The following is a 25,916-nucleotide window of genomic DNA, read 5'->3' on the forward strand; positions in this document are numbered from 1 at the left end:
CTTAAAGCCATCAGAACAGGCTTTAAGTCCTATGGAGTATTTTTCAGACCGCTGGGCTTCCTGATTAATGGGCTTTTGGACCAATGGGGAGTCCACCTAAGAGCAGCTACCATGCAGAGCTAATAATGACTGCGGTACTCTGAATTGAGCATCTGGACTCACAGCTCATGACTTCATGCAAACACATTAATGTTAAGAACACCGGGGCACGCTCAGGAGAAAAACAACGCTAGCTAACAATAATGCATTAAACTTCTAAGTGGTAGCTGTTGGTTTGATCGGTCTCTCTGCTTTAGCAGGACAATGGGAGCTGCACTCTGAAGATAGCAAGTCAGCTGCTTTAATAACATTAACTCACAAGCTCAAAGGTAACAGTAATGTCTGAGTGAGCGAATGGGTTTTTACAGATGTAACGTATAGATGTAACGTATAGAAGTATACAACAGACCCAAAGGAGCTTTTGTTTGTGTGTGTGTGTGTGTGTGTGTGTGTGTGTGTGTGTGTGCGTGTGTGTGTGTGTGTGTTAACCTCTGTTGGAACACTGTAATAGTTCCATGTATATTCATATTCAAAGAGGATTTCTATTTGTTGTGTGCATGTACATAGCCTATGTGTCAGGAAAATATCTACCATCACTAGAAGAACGTTCAATTTTTAACCAGCCAGAAGTATTGCCAAACTTATCTTACTTTACTCATTTTTATTTATTTTTGATATAATATTCTGTTCCTTCAGCTGATTTTCTTACATTTCACTTTTCTTCACACTCATTCATCTTGTATCTTCTCTCTCTTCACTCCTCTCTCTCTCTCTCTCTCTTACACACTTACACACACACACACACACAAAGGATATAAAATGTAAGAGGAGATCAGACGCGATGTAAATGATCTCCTTGGTTAACTGGGATGTTGCAGCAGCAAATATCAAAAGGATACAGCAAAGAAAAGCAGACTGTATGTATAAATAGGGAAAGAGATGATGGGAGGGACATAAACACAACTGATATGTCAACACATTCAGCCCTGCAGTGTATGAACTGTAAATGTCCATGTGCTGATGACAGTATGAAACATATGCATTCAGAGATGAGGTGCAAACACTACATATATTCAGTATATATGTGGAACCATTAGTTTAATTGCAAACCATAACACTGAAATATTGCTGGTTCTGGTTTCTTCATGGACACACACACACACACACACGCACGCACACACACACACACACAGTCAAACTCTGAGCCAGCCAGGCTCGGCTTAAAGATGTTTTCAGCTGTTGCTGCTGCTTGTATAATTGCTTCTTTGTTCGCTAAGAGCTTTGGGCTTCTCCGCCTCCCCCATTACCTCCCTTACACCTCCCCTATGTCTCCCCCTCTATTTTCCCTAAAAACATCCTCTTTTCCTCCCCCTGTCTCGCCCCGTCTGGACGGTTTCCCCCTACTTCAGCCAGGGCGCCCCTCCACCTTTACCCAGCCATCGTCGCCTTACCTCTCCCCCTTGCATCCCCAACACACCTTCACTCTGTCCCACCTCCCCCGCCTTATAATTTCTGTTATTCATCTCAGCTATTGGATAAAATGTCCCTTAACAGTCTTTGACTCCTTGTGATCAGGTCCTACCCACAAATCTTAATCCAAACCCCAAAATTATGCTGATTAAAAAAGCATATTTTTTAATGAAATGTCAGAGACATCTGAACCTTCCTCCATACCACACCCACCTCAACACTACAAATCATTTAGTCTCATATTTTGATGCTGAAATTTGGTTTTTCTTCATCAAGGCAAAAAATCTGCCAGTGGGATGAGATAATCTCATGTTGGTGAGTGTGGCTTCAGCGATGTCCCCTGTAGGACATGTAGGAGCTTCAAGGTTGATGACACTGACCATGCATCTGGAAAATTTTCAGTAGTTCAATACCTACAAGTCAATCTGCATTGCAAAAAAAATCCCAATCTCAACAAGTCATTTAGTTGCATATTCAGTGTAAAAAAAATCTTGTCTTCAAACAAGGTAAAAAATCTGCCAGTGGGATGAGATAATCCCACTTCTTTCCAGTGGAGTTTCACTTCTTTCAGGAATTTCTCTGAGAACAAGTCTGTTGAACGAAGGCAGAATGAGGCACAAAGTGACACTTGATTCATGAAAATTCTGGAAAGGCAAAAAGTGGGATTATCTCATCCCATTGATTGATAGATTTTTTTTTTTTTTGTACCTTGTTAAAAGAAAAAAGATTTAGACCTGAATGTGAAACTGAACTGAAGTGTCTTTACTAGCATATTTAAAAAGAAAAAAAAGGTAGTGGGAAAAACATCTCCTAATGGATCAGGATTCACAAAAGAGAAATGGTGGGAAACTGTATAAAGCACATAAGAGTGTGAAACAAACTGATTAAACAGATGTGTCCATTTTTGGCTTTTGAGGTGCATGTATTTGGTAACATTCTTGAAATCAAATAAACTGCCTGTTTTGTGCATGATACAGTTTCCCATCTTCCCAGTAAATGTTATCTCTCACCTCTAACCATCCATCCATATGAGTCATATTTTGTGATACTTTGTTGTAAAAGATACCTGCGATCAGTGTCATGGAGAAAACACTGAATTGGAGGCGTGAGATGCAGTATTTCCCTGATCCTCTTTACTTCAAAACCCCATCAGTGTTTTAAGCGTTACATTGACACATGACATATAAATGAATGACCAACATCACCAAGGAAAATAGCATGGAGCATCACAAAGAAAATGGCAAGATGCTTCGTTCTCCCAACTTCCATCAAAGTGTGATGGATGGATGAACTAATGAAGGAACAAACCACAGGAGAAAATTCCTCTCAGTTCCTCCAATGTTTCACTGCAGGGGACAAAAATTAAAATACCTCAACTACTCAACTAAGGTTACATACCAAGAGGCATACTGAAAACATCTATATTAGTGCTTCAAGAGCTGGCCCAAGTCCAGACTCTATGAATTACCACCTATCCATTCCTGCACCATCCATCAGACTGAAAGAAAAGCAAGGCATACCTCTTTATAAAAAAAAAAGAAAAAAGAAAATGCTCTTACTGAGGTGGCATTTCAACAGGCACACTTAAAAAAAAATCTTTGGCGCACTTACGCACTGGCACAAGTCCAATCTCTTTGTATGACCATCCATCTTTCTCTGGAACCCACCCACCTACCCAACACCCACCATTGTAGCCTGAGCCAAGTAGGGGGTGGGTGGGTGGGGGGGTTGGACTGTGCAATCAGATCCCTGGATCCCTCCGGCGTTTGTTCCCCTGCTTGTTTTCACTGTCAACACGCCACTTGAGAGAATTAAGGGGGGGTGTGGGGGGGGCAAGTACCTGGAGCTCAGGAGGCAATAAAGCAGTCAAAGCACAATTAAACCTTCAGAAGCAAGTTGAGTCAAGCTTATTTCACTGCTATTCGCATCACAGGGTCTCGGTTATTAAGGGATGATAAAAGTTTCAAATTGTGGAAATCTAACCAAGTTAAAAAAAAAAAAAAAAAAAAAAAAAAAAAACTGTGTTTACCTCATGTCTGCAATGAAACAGCTTCAACTCAAATTTACAGCGCAGGAATGTCGTGAAGCTCGACTCTGCTAACAATGCAGTGATTTAACCATGAAGGATGTATTGTATGTGTTACCTTCCACCCAGTGCATGCTGGGATAGGATCCAGCCCCCATGGAGACCCTGAACAGGAATAAGTGGATGTGGAAAATGGATGGGTGGGTTTATGTAAAAGCTCACTGTTAAAATTTTCACACTCCGTACATTCACTCTTGATGAATGTGTTTACTCAGCTACGTCATAAAGCAGCAGTGTTAAAATGTCGACGTCCCAGTAAAAGTTATTTAACAGTCCACAGACTGCGGCACGTGCCGCGTTTTGGCAGGATGAACAGACTTATTGTGACACAAACACTTTAAGCTCACTGCTGCTGGGCCAGGTAGTCCTGCCTCGCACCAACTGGTGACGAGGAAAAGGAACGAGTTGAAACTTTGAAAACGAATGATGGTGTCACAGTTTGAGTTTGAATTTGTGGCTCATTGATCATTATGAAATCGTTTTGATGCAAACATGGACAGTGGCATTAGAAATATTCCTCCACAAAAAAGGACAGTTAAGAGAAAGACACCAACTGGACTGAGAGGGTAGATGATGGGTAACTAGTCAGTCCAAAGTTCACTTTAATCTATGATTTTTAGCTGCAACCATGATTTTACTATGGTATTAGATGGTATGGTATATGGTATTTTATGGTAACTATGATTAGTATATCTTAACCTTGTACTACTATGGTTTTACTATGGTACTCTCTCATAAATTGCTAGTAGCTTAATATTGATTAGAAAAACAGTTAAAGGGTTAAACCAGCCATGGTTCATGTCACCAAATATGTTACCATATATTCCGTTCAATTTCCTGTAATTGTTCCTATATTCATATATTGTCAAGATTTTGACAAGCATGGAGTTCATCTCGGAAGTGTTGCCAACAAAGGGTAAAAAAGGATCCAATAATAAAAAGGGCACAATAATAATACTTGTGATATAGCTTCTATATTAGTTTATACAGTTTTCTACTCTTCATTCATAAGCAGGCAAGAAATAACTTTAGCATTAGCTATCATGGCCTGTTCCCTGTAGGTTCAGATTTATGGTATGTTCCAGTTTTGCAACAGGAAGTGCACATAAACACCTGACAGAGTCATATGATCAGGTAGATCTGGACTCTAAAAATTGAGTTTTCTGGTTGCATCTAAACTCTTGCACACTCTTGTTCACTTAATTCAGTACAGTAGCACTGTACTCTGCCCTAACTTTTACCTTAACCCTAAACATACTCTTGCCAGTATGGTTAGGGTTAAGGTAAGAGTTCAAACCTGAAGCAGCATAACTTCACATTATGCCGGATCTTCCTCTACCTTCAGCGGTGTGCAGGTCACTGTGATAAACAGAAAGATAAATGTGTTCAGTGTTACAGCTCCACCATCTAACTTCTCCTGAAACCACTCTTGTTTTTTAATTCCAAGGCATGTATTCCAAATCCACATGACACACTGTGTAAATAATACAGTTTCAGGGTTGCTGTAAGGTTTATTTATTCAATTTGATGGAGCTAAGCTAATGACTCCCATAGACTTCAAGTCTTTATGCTAAGCTAAAACAAAATGCTACCCATAGGAACTGAACCGCTGGACGTACAGAGGTGGAAATGGTATCCAACATCTTGTCTCAGGCTGGGGAAGTTATGTCTCCAAGCGTTTCCCCCTCTGCTTTGGTTGTTTTAGTATACCAGCCCACACTTGTTAACTGCATGAATACAAACCAATTTTTACAAGCAACTTTGCAAACCTGGGGCTGAGAGCCTCTGAACCATCATGTCTTGTTGTCTTGAATGTGAACCTCCATGTGACAGTGAACACTCTCAAGCTGACAAGTCAGACCTTCGATGTCTCCTGCAAGGTGCTCAGCACAGAGCAAAGCATGATAAAATTGAGTATCTGAATTATTTCTGTGAGCTGGCTGCTCTGTTCTCCCTGGTTTCCTCTCCACGCTGCACAGTAATGTTCTTTACTCGATGTTAAAATCTCACACAGCGACTTTCACACTCCTGTCACATTCCTTTTGCGTGGCTAAAGGGCTGACTGGCTCTGGGTGGGAATCGGTTTACACCACCAGATGATTTTGCCATGATCTGTGAGTGAATGTGTGTGTGTGTGTGTGTGTGTGAGAGAGAGAGAGAGAGTGTGTGTGAGAGAATATAAAATGTGTAAAAATAGTTGAAGACTGAGGAAACGAGATGTGTACCACATAAAGATTACTCACTGGGAAAACATTTAAATATGTACCATAATGCATGGTGTGTGTATGCATGTATGATTGTGTATAAATGTATGTGTTATGTTCAGTATTCAGTATGTTACGTGTGTGTGTGTGTGTGTGTGTGTGTCTCATACGTGTTTATGTGCACTATGAGTGTGTTGATGTGCTTTAATACATCTCTCTGTGCGTATATGCTTGTGTGTGAATTTGTGTATGTGTGTTAATATTTGTGTTATGTGTAGGATAAACGCTGCCAAGTACCTGTAACTGGACTCTGGTCTCTGATTCCCTGTCCATACCTTTTCTATAAATCAAATCAAATCAGCCGACATGCTTGACAGATATTAAAAAAAAAAAAAAAAAAAAAAAAAAGAAAAACAGTTCAGGATCATGAGAGACGGCCAGAATCATCATAAAGGAAATCAAGAACAGGAATAATAACATTTAAGGTGTAAAAAGCATTAAATTGAAGCTGCAATAGCCAAAAAGCTGTCACACCTCGTTGCTACCTGGAGTTGTTGATAGTTAATGTTGCTGGCTGCAGCTTAATATGATTCAGAAAACATTTTAAAACGTCAAAAGCAGAAGTGGAGAGGTGTGTTTCAAGTTTTCTCTTAAAATTCGCCAGTGACTCAAGCATTAAAATGACTCAAAGCATGTCTAATTTAACATTCTGACACTCATTATGTATTTTTAGTAGTAGCAGTAGTAGTTACATGTACTGTATTATGTAAAGCCTTTTATAGGTAACACTTTACAAATAACATACACAAAATCTTACCAAGCAACAAATTAGCAACATATCAGGAAGAAATAGTTAACAAATCATTAACAAGTAGTCCCTGAATGACTCTGAATCAATTACTATAAAGCAGATAAAGATAAATTACTTAAAGGGGTGTTTCACCCATAAAAGCTCATACAGCGATGCAACCAGTAACGCGTCACATCATGTACTTGGACCTGGACAGGACGCTCCAGACAAATGTCTTGGAAATAGAGACAACACGAGTGATATTTGGGCCCAGAGCAACAACACTTATTCTGTGCATTCTAGACAAACCCCTTGATTTTTTTTTTTTTTTTTTTTTTTTTACCCTTGGCTGTTCTCTTGCTTTCATCATGTCCTGTGTGGATGCAGTGTTGTGTGAAATTTTTGTATCCTCAATCCTCACTGTGTGCTGCCTTCAGTCTCTAATGAAGAAAGTCTTCATGGAAAAAAAAAAAAAAAAAAGCTGGTGACTGAGCCAATGGAAAAAAAACTGAGTCTGTAATTTTACAATTTTACAATAGCAAAAAGCTATTAAAAGTTACGTTTAAATGCTCACACTTGCCATGCTACATAATCCAAGTCTCTGGTATCTAGTTATGTGATCTGTACTTTTCAAACACTTCTCAAATTTTCATTTCATTTCATTTTTATTACACGAGAAAAGGATTAAAAGTAACACCACAGATTTCAAAAGGTGTTATAATTGGAAAAAAAAAAATCCTGACTCAGTTAAAAACAGTTCTGCCGTGGTTCCTGTGCTGCAGCACATACAGGACGAAGCCACATCACAATACAAAATGATGGGCTCATCCAGTGAAACACACACTTCATGACTGTGCATGAGAGGTCTTTACAGAAAGAACATAGCGAAAATGTGTGTGTTTGGGTCGTCCTGAGCATACGACTGCATACCGGAGAGTTTTATAATAATGTTTGTCAATGGAGACAGAGGAGAAATTAATCCACCAAAAATATAATAAAATATTTATCATTTACATCTTGATGGTAGTTTTTCATTATTTATCTATGATTGCAATCATAGGCCAATGCGATGAGGGAGGAAGGAGGTGTGCAATGCACTCTGGGTGTTGTAGTATTTTCAGTAGGGACAGCTTCAGCCAGTTTATTTCAACTGTCTTCAGTTATATTGCACTTTCCAAACTTTTTTGTAAGGGTGGACCGTCACCCTTACAAAAATTATAACTAATAGAAAGGTAATCATGAAGTAATGACACATTATTACTAAAGCAGTTGTTACAATGTATGACTTCACACAAGGGCACATAAAAATAAAAAATAAAGGCCACCATTTGAAAATTAGGAATGTCTCAATGACACCTAGATCACACAGTTATATTTAGCGCATGGCTAGAGGGAATTTGGGGAGGGAGCAACATAAAAATCATTTGACTTGCCTAATCAGGTATTTTCCTTCTAACAGGATGAAGTCAGAGGATGTTAAGCAGGTGAGAAATGAAATGTTGGCTCATGAACTCGGGTCTCTCTCCAGCTCTCTCTTCTCTGCCTCACCTAATGCCTCTCTCACTCTCACTCTTGCTCTCTCTCTCTCTTTCTCACTATAACAAGATCTGTCACCATCTCTCCAACATCTCATCTTGTTCTTTTTTCTTTTTTCTTGTGTCTTTTCCTCTTGTTCCTCTCCATTCCTGCTTGAGGCAAGAAGGACTTAATGTGTATGTTCAGTGTGGTTTGTGGAATGGCAAACAACATCCAAACAGACACACACACACGCACACACGCACACACACACATACCGCATTTAGCCTTAACGAGCCTAATTAAATTGTGTTTTTGATTCTTCAGGAAATGAGCAGTGTTTTGTGTTGTTGGGGAGTAAATGAGATTCTAAGAGAAGAAGCCAAAGCCTGGATTTACAGCCTCTGGAGGGAGAGAGAGAGAGAGAGAGAGAGAGAGAGAGATGATGTGAGAAAAAGGCCATGACAGGAGTTTACAGGGGCTTTCAGCTGGGATGTGACACCAGCCGTCCTGCGCCCAAAAATCCATGTCCTGCTCAGTTCTCTCCAATATCTTGCAGCGGGCACCGATGGCTTTGCGCTGTGCCAAACCAAAGCACCGGCACAACATAGCACATGGCTCGGTGTTGCCTGCGCTTGAAATTCAATCTACTTGAACTCTTGCACGTCGTGCTGTGATGACATCCTCGCACCGCCAGCAGACAGAATAAGGACGGAATAAATGAAATGGAGGAACAGATCATCTCGACTGAATTCTCCGCCAGTCTCTGTTTCTATGTAGACACACACATGCAGCTGATCCCACAAAATCACTGTCGTTTGACTTGTGAAACTATCCGGGCACGCTCACAACCAGAGCGTCACTGACAGCCACAAAATGGCTGGGCCAATCACTGTCCTTTGAGGAAGTGCGGGCGTGGCTGAGATGACAACGACAGTGAGGATGTGTGGTGACGAAAGTGCAGATTGTACTTATAAAAACAGCTAAAATTGTGTACAGTTGTCCCTCACTATAACGCGGTTCACCTTTCGCGGCCTCGCAGTATCGCGGATTTTTTTTTGGTGCAATTTTGCATGCTTTTTTTTTTTTTTTTTTTTTTTTTACAGCGCATTGTGTTCTGCGTCCTGATTGGCTAAGGGACTGTAGACCATTGTCAATCAATCTCCTCTGTGCCGTGTCTCCTGTACAGTACAGAATGCATTCATTCTATAATACTGGACTTATTTTTCTACGAAGGTTTGAACTTTGAGAGTTTAAACAAGAGAGAAAAGTGAGAAAATGTTAATGCCTGTCTGAGAAAAGTGTATAAAGTGTGTAGTGAGGGGTTTTACAGCCTTAAAACATCTAGAATAATTGTAAAAAATAAAGCTGACTACTTCGCGGATTTCGCCTATTGCGGGTTATTTTTAGAACGTAACTCCCGCGATAAACGAGGGACCACTGTACTGACAAGCTAACATGATGGAAATAGAGACAGAGCACAACACATCATGCTCTGAAAACCACAGCAGCTGGATGGGGTCACGTCAAAAATAGCTGTCAGTTTGCCTCACACTTTATTCGGCAGAAGATGCTGAACATTTTGATGGGAAATATGTGCATGTTTGGTCTGAACTGCAGGCGTGAATGTGAAATGACTGTGCATCACACTACAGAGCGGGAGGCACTGACATCACCTGCTGTGGCAGTGCAACACACAATCACTGGGACAGAATTTTAGTGAAAAAATGTATGCTTGTTTTTTCGCTATTCACACCTGCACACACACACATATGTGCCATCAAAACACTCACATCCTCTGCTGAATCCAGGCAAATTCACATCATCAGTGTGAAGCAAATTGTTGGGTACTTTTGACATGACACCAGTTTGAAGCCAAGAAGGCACCTTCACACAAAACAAAGTCAGTGGCTCATCATTTGGTTGGTCAGTGAGTTTTTTTTTTTTTTTTTTTGTAAACACCCACTGCTGCCTTTTTCTCAAACAGTTTGAGCCCAACAGCCCAAATGTTTGTGAAATGAAAAAATTATTTCCGTGCCGCACTAATTTGTATAAGACCGTCGAGGAAAAGCAGAACGTACATTTCCAACCAAGTGGGTGTAACAGGTGTGGATAGATAGATAGATAGATAGATATACTTTATTGATCCCAACCAGGGAAATTGTTCAGCAGCAACAGTAGAAACATATAATAAAGTTAAATAAATAGAATAAAGGCTAAATAATAAAGACTATAAAGACTAAAAACTAAAAATATACATGAATGAATATGAAATGAAATATACAGATGGAATTAAGTATATACATGATTGCATAGATAAGGAGAGTTAGTATGAAACCACGAAACCAAGAACCAAGTGGCAGAACCCGACGCCCAGTACTGGGATTCAGGAACTAACCGACTTGATTCGACGATGAATGAAGCTAATCCAAAGTTCAGTCTGGAAGACTTTCTCCTTGCGAGTGCCAATCAGTCATGATTGCCTTTAGCCTTCTTTGATGGTATATCTGTGTAAACTGTCTAACTTTCAAAGTGTAACTCTCTGCTGTCATTTCAGCACCGTTGCTGTTTCGTCTATGGGATCACTTCCAATGGTGATCTACTTCCTGCTGTGGTCTAAGTGGCAAAGACTATTTCCCCCGTTCACAATAAAATTTGATCTACTTTACATATCTCATCCTCTTTCATTCCTACAATAAGTCAGTCATGATTGGGGGCGGCCCAGTAGCTCATAGTAGAGCACGTACCACATGTCAAGGTTGAGTCTTGATCACAGCGTCCTGGATTTGAATCTGACCTCAGGCCATTTGCTGCAGGTCGTCCCCTCTCTCTCGCCTGCCTTTCCTGTCTCTCTCTACTGTCACTGTCAAATAAAACAGAAACATAAAAAATTTAAAAGTCTCCTCTGATTGAAAATATGTGTGCATGTGACCAGTGTTGGGACCAATTACTCACAAAACTAATAAGTTACAATTACTAATTGCTTCTGTAAAAAAGTAATTTTGATTACTACTCAATTACTGCTGCAGAAGAGTAATTCAATTAATTTTTATGATTACTTTTTTTTCTTTTCTTAAATCCTCTCATTAATGCATATATTTTTGCATCGCTGTTGCAGTGTGGACATTGCTGTCAAATTTCATTTGGGCACGTTACTTTGAAAAAATAATTCATCATAGTTTAAAGTAGTGATGCCAGCTTGTTCAGGTGGGGAATTGAACCCCCAGTGTTCTGTATGGCAGGCGGAGACACTATCCGCTCTGCCGTCAAGAAACACATACATTTCTTGTAATTTGTGCTCATTCTGCATGCATGTTGATAAGTTACAAAAAACTGCAAAGTCCAACCGGTTTGAATACGATTTTTTTTTAATAGGATAATAAAATAATAATAATAAGGAGTAGTAAGTAACGGCCAGTAACGGTGCATTTTATTGTCAGTAACGGTAACGGCGTTACAACGGGGGAAACAGTAATTTCTTTGATTACTCGTTACTGATAAAAGTAACGCTGTTAGTAACGCCGCTTCTTTGTAACGCCGTTACTCCCATCACTGCATGTGACACTGATGCTAAGTGTGTATGTTCTGTCACATAAAGTAATGTTGGAGAGCCTGACCTATTTTGTGAGCTCTTCCTCAACTTCGTAGAACGTCTCATGTTGTGTGCCTTACTCAGTGGTGTGTCCGCGCTGAAAGCCTCTGAAGAGGACCTTGACAATGTAACCCGACAATGACATGAGCAAAATCGACAGACAAAAAGACAAACATTTGACATTGAATCGATGTCGATGCCTGCACTGATGTTGAAAATCAGTGTTTATACAACTCCTGAATGAAAGCTGAGATGATGTCTCCAAAGTTCCAAAGTTTCCATTTAATTTAATACGTGTCTGTATTTAATGTGTGTTTGTTTGGTTCCATGTTGAACTTGGCTGCTTCCTGCACGTTGCTGTTGGAGGAGGAACAAGAAAAACAAGGCAACACAAAATGATACAGCGCCACTCACACCCAAGTAGTTATAAATAACTTGTTTTTTGGGCGAGATGCAAGACTTCTCTGAGGTTTTGTCAGAAAATAGCCCGTGGTGTCGGACACATCACACTCGAAACATGGAAAAACAAAAGGAAACGTAGCATCTGGTCGATTTGGACCCGGTCTTTGTTGCAATGCAACAGTGACATCAAAACCCAAAAGAGAATTAGGGTGACAGAGAATGAGTCAGAGCTCGGGGGATGCTGGGTAAACCATAAGTGCTGACAAAAACAAACTCTTCAACAGCGAAACACGGAGGCGAGGAAACACTCATTTATTCATGACAGAAATATCTGAGCCGGGTGAGATGTGACCACGGAGAACATTCAGCGGTTAGGCAGAGACAGAGGATGCTTGTCCTGATGAGGGAGCAGCAGCAGGGCTCGACACAGCAAAGTCCTCTTCCCTGCCAGAGTATGAAACAAATGCATGAGGAACAAAGGCCTGTCCAAATGTTTGGACAGAGGTCAGCAACAGTGGAAACAGTACAAGAATGTTCTAGTCAAGTAAAAGGACTGTCACATTTCTGATGTTTTGTTCAAGTAGAAGTAAAAGCATTGGTGTAAAAATCTTCAAAAAAAAGAAGGAGATCATTTAAAGAGGCTTTTAGAGTAAGAGTATGTTTTTAGAAAAGATAACAGTGCTCCATGTGATTCTATAACAGGCATCCTGAAGGTGCGGCCTGTAGGCCAGTGGTGGCCTGAGATGAGTTAACCTCTTAAACTCAGCCGACATTCTGCCTTTCAGAGGCTGTAGTGGGTTTTAAAGCTACAGTGAAGACACTGATATCATATGAAACTAGATGACCCAAGAGATAAATTGGAACCAGGTAATGTTTGGTTGCCAGTTACACATTAGCTTTTCTGCAAGTAAGCTAAATATCACTCCAAAGTTTGGCTAAATTTTGCCATGGTCATTTTCAAAGGGGTCCCTTGACCTCTGAACTCCAGATCTCTGAAGAAAAATGGGTTCTCTTGCCCCTTTTCCACCAAAAAACACCTGGTGCTGGTTCGGAGCTGGTGCTAGAGCCGGTGCTTAACTGGTGCCAACAAAGAACCGGTTTGCTTTTCCACCGGCCAACAGCCAAGCGGAGCCAAGTCAGAGCCACGTGATGACGTCATCGGAAAACGTGATCACGTGGGTGTGCGAGACGCTCGCTTGGAATCACAACAACAAACATGGACGACCCACCGTAGCGATGCAAATACTGCTCGTGTGTTTACAAGCCTCCATTGCGGTCCAGAGTCAAAAAACGCAGTTATTGCCGGCTACCTGTCGTATTCGTGGTCGGAACGAACGGTGACTATGTTTAGCTTTACGTTTATAGCGATCGCTGCTCCCGTTTGAGTCTGTAAGTCCGCCCACCAATGACGCGGTGGGCCGCATCATCGGTTCTTTCTCTGGCTCCCGTTTAGCCCCTGCTCGCTGTTGGTGCTTGCTTGGAACCAGTTTGGAACCAGTTTGGCCCCTGCTTGGGCGGTGGAAACCAAAAAACTGGTGCTAAGTCAGGCACCGGCTCCGAACCAGCCCTGGTGGAAAAGGGGTATCTGAGCACCCATGGGTCTCCCCTTTGCAGACATGCCCACCCTATGCCAATCCCATGCAGTTTGGGCCACAAACCATGCAGGTTTTTTGCAACTTACATCACACAGCATTTTGCTATTAAGAATGGAACTGGGCTTCCTGGGCCAAGCTGTCAAATTATGAATGGCTCCATGGCAACCAGGCATCTCATAAGTCATGAATGTTTCACGAGATGCCTGTTTGATTTTGCTGGTTGCATTAGCCAGTTAGTCAAGATCATCATGCAAAAAACTTGTGTCAGTGAGGAGAACTGGGAGTTTCTGGAGAAATGGAGCAAAAGTTCCACAATGTATCATTGATCATTTGTTCTCTGTAATGAATCTGATTTGGAGTGTAGTGAAGAACAATATTCAAGCAACAACATGTACTGAAGTAAAAGTAAAGTGACTGACTTTAAAAATACTCAAAAAAAAAGCACACAAAAAAGCCACACAACTACAGTAACACAAGTAAATGTAATTAGTTACTTCCACCTCTACTTACCAGATTACAAGGGCAGCCAGCTAACAAGCTACTTATTTAAACAGCCACTGTTGCCCGAGCTCTGATGACCTCCAACATGGCCGCCAGAGGCCGTGTTACATCACCTGAAAGCACTCTTAGACTAAAAAAAAAAAAAAAAAAGATAACTAAAGTGAAGAGATTGAGGGCAAACAGTGGAGAGAGTGTGTGAGTTGACGGTGGTGGTGGTGGGGGGGGTTAAGAGGGTATTTGGGGGGTCTCTGGGGACACGACCAGCCCCTCCTCCCGGCTCTCCATCTGTAATGTCTTTTGACGCGCAGTTTTTTTCCATAATTTGCCGATTAATGCGAGGCAGATGCGCGTAATGCTTCTGTGTGCGGAGCTGGCCGGCCTCAGAGGGAGCGGGAGTGCTCAGGGGATGAGATAATGCCAGAGAGAGGCCAGCCGGGGACTGCTAACACCGCTGCCACTGCCTGTGTGTTTATGTGTGTGTGTGTGTGTGTGTGTGTGTGTGTGTTCGTCTGTGGTCATGTGTGCCTGAGCCTGTGTGTGTGTGTGTCTGTGTGTTCACGTTAACCCCCACCAGCGGATGTTTTACATCCCCTTTCCGCACAATTACCGCCTCTCAAGGTCACAGATATCTTTCCAAGATAACTTTCTCTCCAAAGTCCTCCTTCAGCTCTCGTGTGTTTTCCAGCTCTGGGCCAACTGCACCCTTCTTTTTGTTTCCTTTTTTTTTTTTTTTTTTTTTTTGTTAACATTGTTTTGCCTCTCCACATTTTGACGAAAATGCAAGTCACGGGAGGCTATTTGTTTCCTCCCATAAAGGCTGTAATGAGCACCTCTGCCTCGTAATGACTGGCTCTGAAGCCCGACGCGGGTCGTAAATGTTATTGTGGCGCTCTTGCTTGCAGGCTGAAGCCCTCATTGTTCCTCGGCCGTTTCCTCGCCCTCCTCGCCCCGGGACTTTTCATTAAATCGCCGAGCTCTCCTCGAGCTGCTGGCTCTGTTCGTTTGCTCATGATAATTTTAATGGATTTAATAGGGAGGTGTGTGCATGTTTAGGTAGGTATGTGTGTGGCAGAAACAGAGAGAGGAGGAGAGACGTATTTGTGGACCCCTGTGTGTGTGTGTGTGTGTGTGTGTGTGTGTGTGTGTGGCTGTGTAATCTATATGTGTACGTCACTATATCCAAAGAGTCCCGCAACTTATGGAGCATGGCACACACACACACACAAACACACAGAAACATGAGAGTAGACCACAGTAACAATTTAAAATGTCTTGACTTGCAAAGGAATTTTCTTAACCCATTACAAATCAATAAGATGGCAACATAACTATAAAGCACATGGAAGGTTTGTGTGCATGTGTTTAAATCCACCTCTATATGTGTGTATGTGTGTATTCTCTCTGTATGCCTCTGCACTTTTCTGCCTGTGTGTGTGCGTGTGTGTGTGTGTGTGTGTGAGCGCATTCCACCCAGTGAGTCGTCCGGCCTCTCCGGATCTGAGCACAGCGCGTCGCTCTAATCCTGCCTTCCTGTTTTGCTGCTGGAGAAGCGAGGCGGAGAGGAAGAGCACATCTGATAATTAGCCTGATAACACAGTCGGCCGTGGTCGGCTACCTGGAGGGCAGCGAGGAGAAAGCACAGGACACACACTGATTTAGTTTAACGCACAGATTTGAATGTACAACAAAACATCACACCTGTTTTATTGGCTTCGATCGCAAACGTCCACGATGGATATGTTATTTCTTCATTTGGTAAAGCTTTATTTGAACGGGGTGCAAGCTGTTTGCTTACATAGCGCACGCAGGTCCAGCCTGAGGTTAAGCACATTTTTCCACAAGGAGGAAATAAAGGCATGGTTATGCTGGAGAGGGGGCATTTAAAAATGGTGGTCTGTGTGTTTTGCACGATGTTCTGTTCTAAAAAAGACAGAACAAATTCATTCCAATAGGTTCTCTTCTGTCTCGGCCACTGCCTCTGCAATAGATGTTTGTGTCGTGTTACAAATTAGGCAAGAACACGAGGAACGGGCTTTGTGTCACCCTCGGTGTTTCTGGTACTGGGTTTTAGACTGGTATACACTGCAAAAACGCAAAATCTTACCAAGATTATTTGTCTTATTTCAAGTCAAAAATGTCTTATTTCTAGTCAAAATATCTCATTACACTTAAAATAAGACACGATCACCTCAGAAGTAAATTGTTTTTAGACAATTTTCACTTGTTTCAAGTGAAAGTTCATTTGTTTCAAGTGAAAATTTGCTTGTTTCATTGGCAAAATTTGCCAGTGGAAAAAGTGAAAATTCACTTGAAATAAGTGAAAATTAGCTAGAAACAAGAAACAAATTTTGCCAATGAAACAAGCAAATTTTCACTTGTTTCAAGCAAATTTTCACTTGAAACAAGAGACAATTGTCTATAAACAAGTTACTTCTGAGGTGATCATGTCTTATTTTAAGTGTAATGAGATATTTTGACTTGAAATAAGACAAATAATCTTGGTAAGATTTTGAGTTTTTGCAGTGTAACACTATCCTAACACGCCACGGTCACTGTGATGAACACTGAGTATTTGTAACTGTTGTCATTTAGTGCCGTTTGTTTAATTACGTCACTTTCCAAGCAAATTTAACATTGTCTGGAAGGTCTTCATGACAGCTTGACAGCCAGGTTTATGACTTCTGTCACATGTTGTCACTTGTGTCACTTTCAAATAAAAGTTGGCATTGCTTTGCATGTTACTGTCATCAAACTTAACCCTATAAAGCCTGAACTATGAAAGAATTGGCAGAAAATTCCATTTTTTTTTTAACTGAACCCTTTATTTAGTCCTATAACAAGATATATAAAAAACAAAAAAATTCAAAAAATATGTTATTACACAACCTTTCTGGTGTATGATATATGATATGTACTTGAAGTGCCAATGGTATGGTCCAGGGTGAACAGGGGAAGTGTTCAAAGTTATACAACAGTATTTTGGTCAAGTATTGATTAAACTGAAAACGAAAAACAGAATTGAAAATATGTATCATATATGATACGGATGGCTTTATAGGGTTAAAGCTACATTAAGCAATATTACATTAAAGTAAAATGACCTTTGCAATGTTATAGTCATCCCTGTGGGTTTTCTTTGCACCATAAAATTTACAGCTGTTATTTCCTGCTTTGGGCTTTCTACATTTTTATATCGGCCTGAAAATGAGCTCCACTGCCCTCCTGTTCACCCCCTGGCCCCTTCATTTCTATTCAAAGAGTCTCTGAAACCACAAATTCTGCAGATAAAGGATCCAAATTTCAGACTGGTGATGCGAGTTCCTCTGTGGCTGCAGCCAGCACTGCAGGGACAGAAAACGTTCATTCAAAGCGGTGCCACCTCGTAACTGAAAGTCTGTTCAAATTTCAAATTTTCAGGAGCCTTAAAAAACACTTTTTTTGTTTTCAGATTGCAGGTGAGAATGAAAGTAAAGGCAGGAGTTTATGCTCTCAACATGTGCTAGTGGTCAGAAACCACTGAGTGCAGCTTTAAGATAAGCTGAGGCATTACAACTAGCCATAAACATGACCTGATTTAAGTTATTGTGTCACAGGTCTAGTTAGTTAGTCAGTGCAATCAAGTGAAAGAGGAAGAAACACAACCCTGAAGTAAACACAATGTGCTGACAACTCCACATGGTTTTTATTGATTAGTTTTTGTTCGTTTGAATTCTTTGCTGTGTGAAATCAAACCGAACCAAAGGAACAATGCTGCAAAGTATCAACTTTTCCACAGATCTGAACCACAGCAAACGAACTACAGGTGTGAAAAGACTCCATGCTGTCAAAGTAAATCTGTGGATCTCCAAAAGCATCTGCTCTTCAGAAACTTAAGAAGCGGTGTCTTATTTTCCAAAGTGTAGTTTTACATTCCTGCTCCGCTTCCTTCCTTCAGGTCAGAATGAGTTTATGGCGCAACTGTAGCTTGATTTGATCTGACGAAGTAAAGGAGCGGATTGCAAAATTCAGTTAAGTTTCCTTGGTATCATCAAAAACACTTGCTGACCAGATTAGTTCAGCGTTATTCAGCTCAGGCTGTATTAAAATTTTGATTCTCATCATGTGTAACAGTCACTGCTAGCTTTAATGAGACACCAAGCTGCTGCTTCTTGCTGGCCTTCAAAATAGCGCAACAAGGGACTCGTTTTCAGCTTCAAAACAAGAAAAAAATGAATTAATTAAGAAAAGCTAATGTGCTGAATGTTGAAAACAGGAAACTTGCTGTACAGTAAAATACGTCTTGACACTGTCTACTCCAAACATGGTTGCAAATAATGCTTTCCAGTCAGCCTTGTATACTTCCACGTTGCTCTGCTGCTGGAAGCTTAATGCTGCGTTCACTGGAACTCGGACCTCTGACTATCTTGACCTGACCTGCGGCCACACAGGATAAAAGGATGCTCACAAGCAGAAGAAACTTGGAATTTTCCTCTCCACAGGGAATTCTAAAGGAGAAGTCATCCGTCTTTCCTGAGTCGACACCGTGAGAACTGTCATGCATAGGCAAGTTAGTGGACCCAAATTGAGGAGTTGAGGCAGGCTGCACTGAAGAATTAGTATTTAATAACTAATGTTAGAAACTAGGAACCTGGGCAGTTCTAGGAGCACAGGCGTGAGCACAGGCATGACACGTGACAACAACAATGACCAAGACAGAGCTGAAAACAAGACTTAGGAAAAGACGAGGAAAGGGCTGGAACACAAGCTTGGAGAAAACAGGACTGGCTGAGGGAAACACTTGGGAGGGGGCAGAACAGTCAGGGCCGATGAGTCTGACTTATGGTCCGTATCCACAGGAGCAGTCATTTCCACACTTCCAATTCATTGTCTATGCAGGCAGCTGTGGTAGCGCTGCGTTGCATTTCAAGAGACGGGGCATCACGTTGGCGTCTCCTCATTTGCATAAAGTTAAGGTCTAGACTACTTCATGCAAATTATGGGCATACCACATGACTGGAAAACTCTTGCAACACTTTTAAACTAACCATCATCGATCTAGAATGAAGACAGTTTCAGCAACTTCAGGGTTTATTTCTCACCTCAGATGTTTTAAGAAACATACACTATATTACCAAAAGTATTCGCTCACCTGCCTTTACTCATACTATGAACTGAAGTGCCATCCCATTCCTAACCCATAGAGTTCAATATGATGTCGGTCCACCTTTTGCAGCTATTACAGCTTCAACTCTTCTGGGAAGACTGTCCACAAGGTTGAGGAGAGTGTTAATAGGAATTTTTGACCATTCTTCCAAAAGCGCATTGGTGAGGTCACACACTGATGTTGGTCGAGAAGGCCTGGCTCTCAGTCTCCGCTCTAATTCATCCCAAAGGTGTTCTATCGGGTTCAGGTCAGGACTCTGTGCAGGCCAGTCAAGTTCATCCACACCAGACTCTGTCATCCATGTCTTTATGGACCTTGCTTTGTGCACTGGTGCACAGTCATGTTGGAAGAGGAAGGGGCCCGCTCCAAACTGTTCCCACAAGGTTGGGAGCATGGAATTGTCCAAAATGTTTTGGTATCCTGAAGCATTCAAAGTTCCTTTCACTGGAACTAAGGGGCCAAGCCCAGCTCCTGAAAAACAACCCCACACCATAATTCCTCCTCCACCAAATTTCACAGTCGGCACAATGCAGTCTGAAATGTACCGTTCTCCTGGCAACCTCCAAACCCAGACTCGTCCATCAGATTGCCAGATGGAAAAGCGTGATTCATCACTCCAGAGAACGCGTCTCCACTGCTCTAGAGGCCAGTGGCGGCGTGCTTTACACCATTGCATCCGACGCTTTGCATTGCACTTGGTGATGTGTGGCTTGGCTGCAGCTGATCGGCCATGGAAACCCATTCCATGAAGCTCTCTGCGTACTGTACTTGGGCTAATCTGAAGGTCACATGAAGTTTGTAGCTCTGTAGCAATTGACTGTGCAGAAAGTCGGCGACCTCTTTGCACTATGCGCTTCAGCATCCACTGACCCCTCTTCGTCACTTTACGTGGCCTACCACTTCGTGGCTGAGTTGCTGTTGTTCCCAAACGCTTCCATTTTGTTATAATAGAGCTGACAGTTGACTGTGGAATATTTAGGAGCGAGGAAATTTCACGACTGGATTTGTTGCACAGGTGGCATCCTATGACAGTTCCACGCTGGAATTCACTGAGCTCCTGAGAGCGGCCCATTCTTTCACAAATGTCTTGTTTCACAGTCTGCATGCCTGAGTGCTTGATTTTATACACCTGTGGCCAGGCCAAGTGATTAGGATACCTGATTCTGATCATTTGAATGGGTGAGCGAATACTTTTGGTAATATAGTGTATTTCGGTGAATTGTTTTTGTAATATTAAAGACAGTTTTGTTGGTTCAATTTGAAATCCAGGAGGGGACAGCCCTCTGCTGAAGTGTTTGTCCAATCAGGTGCAGCTAGGAAGTGTTTGCATGGTTATTATAGGAGAAAGCAACTGTCAATCATCAGAAGTGGCTTGTCCATCTTGTGATGGAAAGGTCTGAGTTCCCTTGAACGCAGCATTACCTGAGTTCAGTTCAGCAGCAGAGCAGTGTGGATCTAAAAAGCACTGAATTATCATAAATGGTAAACCATTGCCACCATTTGCAACCATTTTATTGCACGAAATAAAAAGGATATTTACTATGTTTTTGAGGCCCCTGTGGACTGTATCTGTAGCTAGCCGGAAGCTTCTTCTCCCTAAAGCCATCAGTGATGTTGTGCTGTGTACGCTTATAAAAGATGGATATCAATATTTTAATACAGGCTTGAAATAATATCCCTTATAGTGAGATGAATTGATGTGTTAAAAAAAGGCTGGAAATCCATTTCTTGAATAAATGATGCTGCCTCCACATGACAAATGGTTCAGTTTCACTGCACTATGGTTGAAACCAGTTTTGAACTTCTGACATGTTGACGATGAAATATTTGTCAAACACGACGTCCCAGAAATGTCACTAGAATGTTGCCAAGTGAATTTCTTCATTTTCCTCTGTGCATGAAAGCATGAAATTTTAGCTGACATTCAAGAGCGACACTTTGCCCAGTACTGATCAACTCTTCAAACAATTCTGGTGGAGATGTGTTTCTTTCCTTTCTTTTCTTTTCTTTTTTCTTTTCTTTTCTTTTTTTTTTTTTTTTGGTAAATTTACAAAGCCCATTTGACCCCACTGATATTTCAAAACTTTGCATAAAATTTGCTTGACAGCTGGATGGAAACATGGCTTGTGACATTTTAAAGAGGGGAAATGCAAAAAGTGTGTGACACTTTGTTTTGTTCAAGGGAGAGAGGGCAGAGGACAAAAGTAGAGAAGCTGGAAAGAGAGAAAGAGTTCAGATCAGAGGGAACAGAGGAAGGAAAGATGGACGCCGGACGGTCGACGGCGCTGAGATAATTAAAGAACCATCTGTAAAACAAACCATGTGCAAAATAATGCAGCCATCTTGTGAGTCTTTGACTTCTTAACAGGTTCAGTGCGAGTCACGAGTTAATAGTTGGCAATTTAAGAACAATTTTCATTTTTTTGGAATGACTGGATTGGAGTTTGTAAACCACAATTCAAGTCAACCCTTTGATTTGCTGCTTTTAGCTACAATTTTATTAATAAACGTGTGAAATGGTTTCTTCTGAAATGTGAAAAATAAGCAGACATAGGCTGTGACTCGCTCACATTCGTTTTTTAATCACGTTACCATTGCAGTTTTGATTGTGCATGTAAGTGTGTGTTTGTGTGTGTGTTTGAGTGTGTGAGAGAGAGAGAGAGAACGAGAGAGAGAGAGAGGGAAAGGAAGAGAGCTGAGTGGTTGATGGTTTGTTGCTGTTACTTTGACAGTAATGAAGTGTCTAATGGAGAACTGTCAGCGTGCCGGGGGGACTGGAGACACTGAGGAGACACCGGACTGCACACACACACACACACACACACACACACACACACACACACACACACACACACACGCATGCACACACATGCACATACACAAACATAGCAAGCACATCATTCATCCATATTTGCACGCATGCATTCATGACCATGTGCACACACACACACACACACACACACGCAGACACACACACTTGGTGACGCCTGAGCAATTACAGCCCGCCACCAGCTCTGCTGCTCCCACATGGCAGCGGCTCCGGCTCTCTGCTCCATGTGTGGATGCACCTCTGATGTGGTCGGCTGCAGCACTAACACACACGGAGCAGAGTTCCTAAAAACCTCAGGGGTGGGGGGGTGGGGTTGGGGGGGGCGTATAGCCGACCGGGCAGCAGACCGAGCAGCACAGTGTTTATACTATCTGTGCTGCACGTCTGAATCCCAGTAACGCTCCCCTGTCAACCTGAAGCACCGGGACGGATTTAACGAACGCCCCGTTTGCATTTGCAAAGTGTTAATAATCACCTTATTATCATCTTTGTATCAACTTAGAATCAACTTTGTCTCAGCTTGGTAGCAACATAACCCTAACCCTGGCGCTTGGTTCAGACAGGACATGGACGTGCCGTGACGTGTAAATTCACACGTGTGCAGGAGCTTGGCTGTTCACGGCAGAAGTGCATTTCTCAGCTCCGGTCACATGTGAGTCCTCTCTTCCTCAGTCACACTCGCTCTAAAGATGAAGCCTTTTTGCCTCTGATGGACACAGTAACACAGTACACCCACAGTGGAGATTTACAGTTTTCTCTTACTCAGCAATATGTCACACCTTTTGTTGCTCTGATTGGTTGTATGTCGAGCCAAATGCATCCACGGGCATTTTTTATTGACCATGTAACAGTAGAGCCTAACAGCTACCGGTCTGCATGGACAACCAAATTAAAACTGAATCAATAATCATTTTCACGAATTGAAAAACTGATCTTTCCACGGTCACCTGCTACAGTGGGGAATCTCTGTGCAGACGTCTCCCTGCCAAAAGTGAAACCCAAAGGCCCTGACACACCAAAACACCAAGGGCAAACTACACCAATGCCATTTACAAGTTCTTTTCAGCCCTATTCTGGATTAGGAGCAGCTATATTATGAAAGTGAGTAGTGTGAAAATGGTAAGCAAACGTTACACTTTCTATCTCCTTTCCTGGGTCTTCCGACTTCCCTTTTTGATTTAGTAATACAGGCTACTGCCCCCTGTTGGTATGGAGAGTTATTTCCTCTCACACAAGCACAGAGGGTGCTAGTTGGCCGCTGCCGGTGGTCTTTGCAGTGCAGCCTCTTGGCCTCAGCGTGAGGCAACGTGAGGCGATGTTGGACTTTGTCATCGCTAGGTCTTTGATGTTGGTGTGTTGTGTCTGGGCCATGGGGTGAACAGACCCATCAGCCAGTGCTGTCAACTTTAGAGGTGAGCGCTATCACTAACAGGGCTGGGGGGAAAAAAAATGTCAGGGAAATGTCCAGTTTCCTCAGGTTACATGACATGAACACTTTGGTTTGAAGCCTTCAAAATTCAAACATACATTTTCTGTGTGACTGCTTCTACATCAGCACAATCACCTCAACACAATGAAGCATGAGTGAAACAGAAAGTGGCATCAAGTTCACTGTGATGGATTACCTGGTTGTGTGGAAACTGTTTTTCTTTTCATACTGAATGAAGCAAATGGCTTCTTGAGAATAAATTAAGGTTTTTATCCATGTAATGCTCCACTTCCTAAAGAAAATTACAAAGCTCCTGTAGATACGGTGAGCCGTCACTTCACCTTCGACCAGCCTTCAGCTGATTTTAGCCCTATAGGCTCCAGAGCCGGGCCTTTCATTCACAAAATACCCGTCTTTCCTCCAGGAATTTTCACTTGTGTTATTAAATCCTTTATTTTTCCACCTAAAGAGATGTTGGCTTGTCTGGGGGGAAGTCTAGCCAGCACTTGTGTCTGACCCCCCTCCTTTTTCCCATTAAACACAGACAGCCGTTTCCTTTAGTTTTGGGTTGGATTGCATTATTCACACATTTTTCTGCCTCTCCGGCTTTCTCTTGGAGTGTTTCTCTCATAGAGACACACTTATCTCCCTCACTGTAACTCCCTCTGTCCGTCCAGCTCGCTCTCTCTCTCTCTCTCTCTCTCCTTCTCTTCGTCTGTCCTTGCACACTCTGCGTTCTGTAACACGACACACACTCGCAGCAGATGGCTTGGTCCTGACAGTTTCACTAATGTTTGCGTGACCTCTCCGCTGCCGACGTCTGGCAGCGCAGCATCAGTAGCTGCTCTCATTAGGAAACGGATCAGAGACACCAACACAAATCCAGCTAAAGGCCAAAATTAGATAACAGGTGGAGGGGTGCATTCCAAAGTGCAGTATCATTTGCAAAACAACACCAATTCTCAGAACTATGAAACCTTTAAGGTCACTTTAGATATATTTAATCACAGTTTTACAAAATGAAAACATCTTTATATGAGAGACTTTTAGAGATACTGAAACAAGATCTACAGGTAAGTCTTTCTAAGGAAGTACACAAAGTGTATTTTTAAATTGTGCAAAAATAAAAATTCATTGGAAGATTATTCATGGCCTATCCCAGGCTATCAGTAATATTAGCTAATTAGATATGAGCCAAGTTAATCCTAATTAGCTGTGTTGCTGGAAACAAAGTCACTGAGCAACAACCCAGCAGGTAAGACTGTTTTGAATCAAAAATCGAGATCTGCAAAGTTATTTTCACAATTCTTTCTTCATTTTCATGTGGAAACATAACTTGTTTCCATTAGCCGTGCATCAGTTCTCCCGAGGTGAACAAACTCTTCTGACGATGCAAACTCATCATCATCATCATCATCATCATCATGACATCAGTCGAATGTGTGCAGTGTTGCCATGGCAATGGGAACTAATAATAACATTATTATTCATGTATTGTTTAATGTTTAACTGTTTGTTTATTAGATCCAAATATTTGAACAAATTGTATTTTGTTGCTTTGGCAAAATTGTTCCTGTATCTTTCATACCAATAAAGCTTGTGAATTCATTCATTCATTCAAAATTCAGTCTTGGTCGAACAAGGACATTAGGGCTCTACTCACTAACTGGACAGATGATAATGATAATGATAATGCCCAATGTCAAATTGACGGTGTTTGCTGAAATGAGGACGTTAAGAGATCCAACACACAATAGGAGAGATATCTATGATAGAAGATAGGACCTAAGATAGCCCTAGCGCACAATGACACAACAGTGGAAATGTCTATGACAACAAACATCACACACACACACACACATACAGTCTCACACACACACAAATAAAATAAGAACAGTTACACCCTGGGTGACTCCAGTTGTTGAGGACATCAGGGTCACTGTTTTAATCTTCAGCCCTTTGAGCATTTGTTGACTCCACGACTTTAAAGTTATTTATTACAAACAGTGACACACACACATACACACACATGAAGGCAAGAAGGCATGTTAGGTATGAAATATAAACACACACACACACATCACACGACACATGGTTATAGTTACACCCACATGCTGCTTTTTAATACTTTATTTATATCGAGCTGATGAACACAAACATAAGCAAACAACAGTAAACTTGCGGCATGCAACACACATTCATGCACGTATGGCATACAGCAGACAACGCACACACGTGCACGCAAACACACACATACACAGACAAGCTCATGCTTCCTCTCTCGCATGTGTACTTACAAATATACACTTTCTTTCACACT

This window comes from Myripristis murdjan, chromosome 14, assembly GCF_902150065.1.
Source record: "Myripristis murdjan chromosome 14, fMyrMur1.1, whole genome shotgun sequence".
NCBI lineage: Eukaryota > Metazoa > Chordata > Actinopteri > Holocentriformes > Holocentridae > Myripristis > Myripristis murdjan.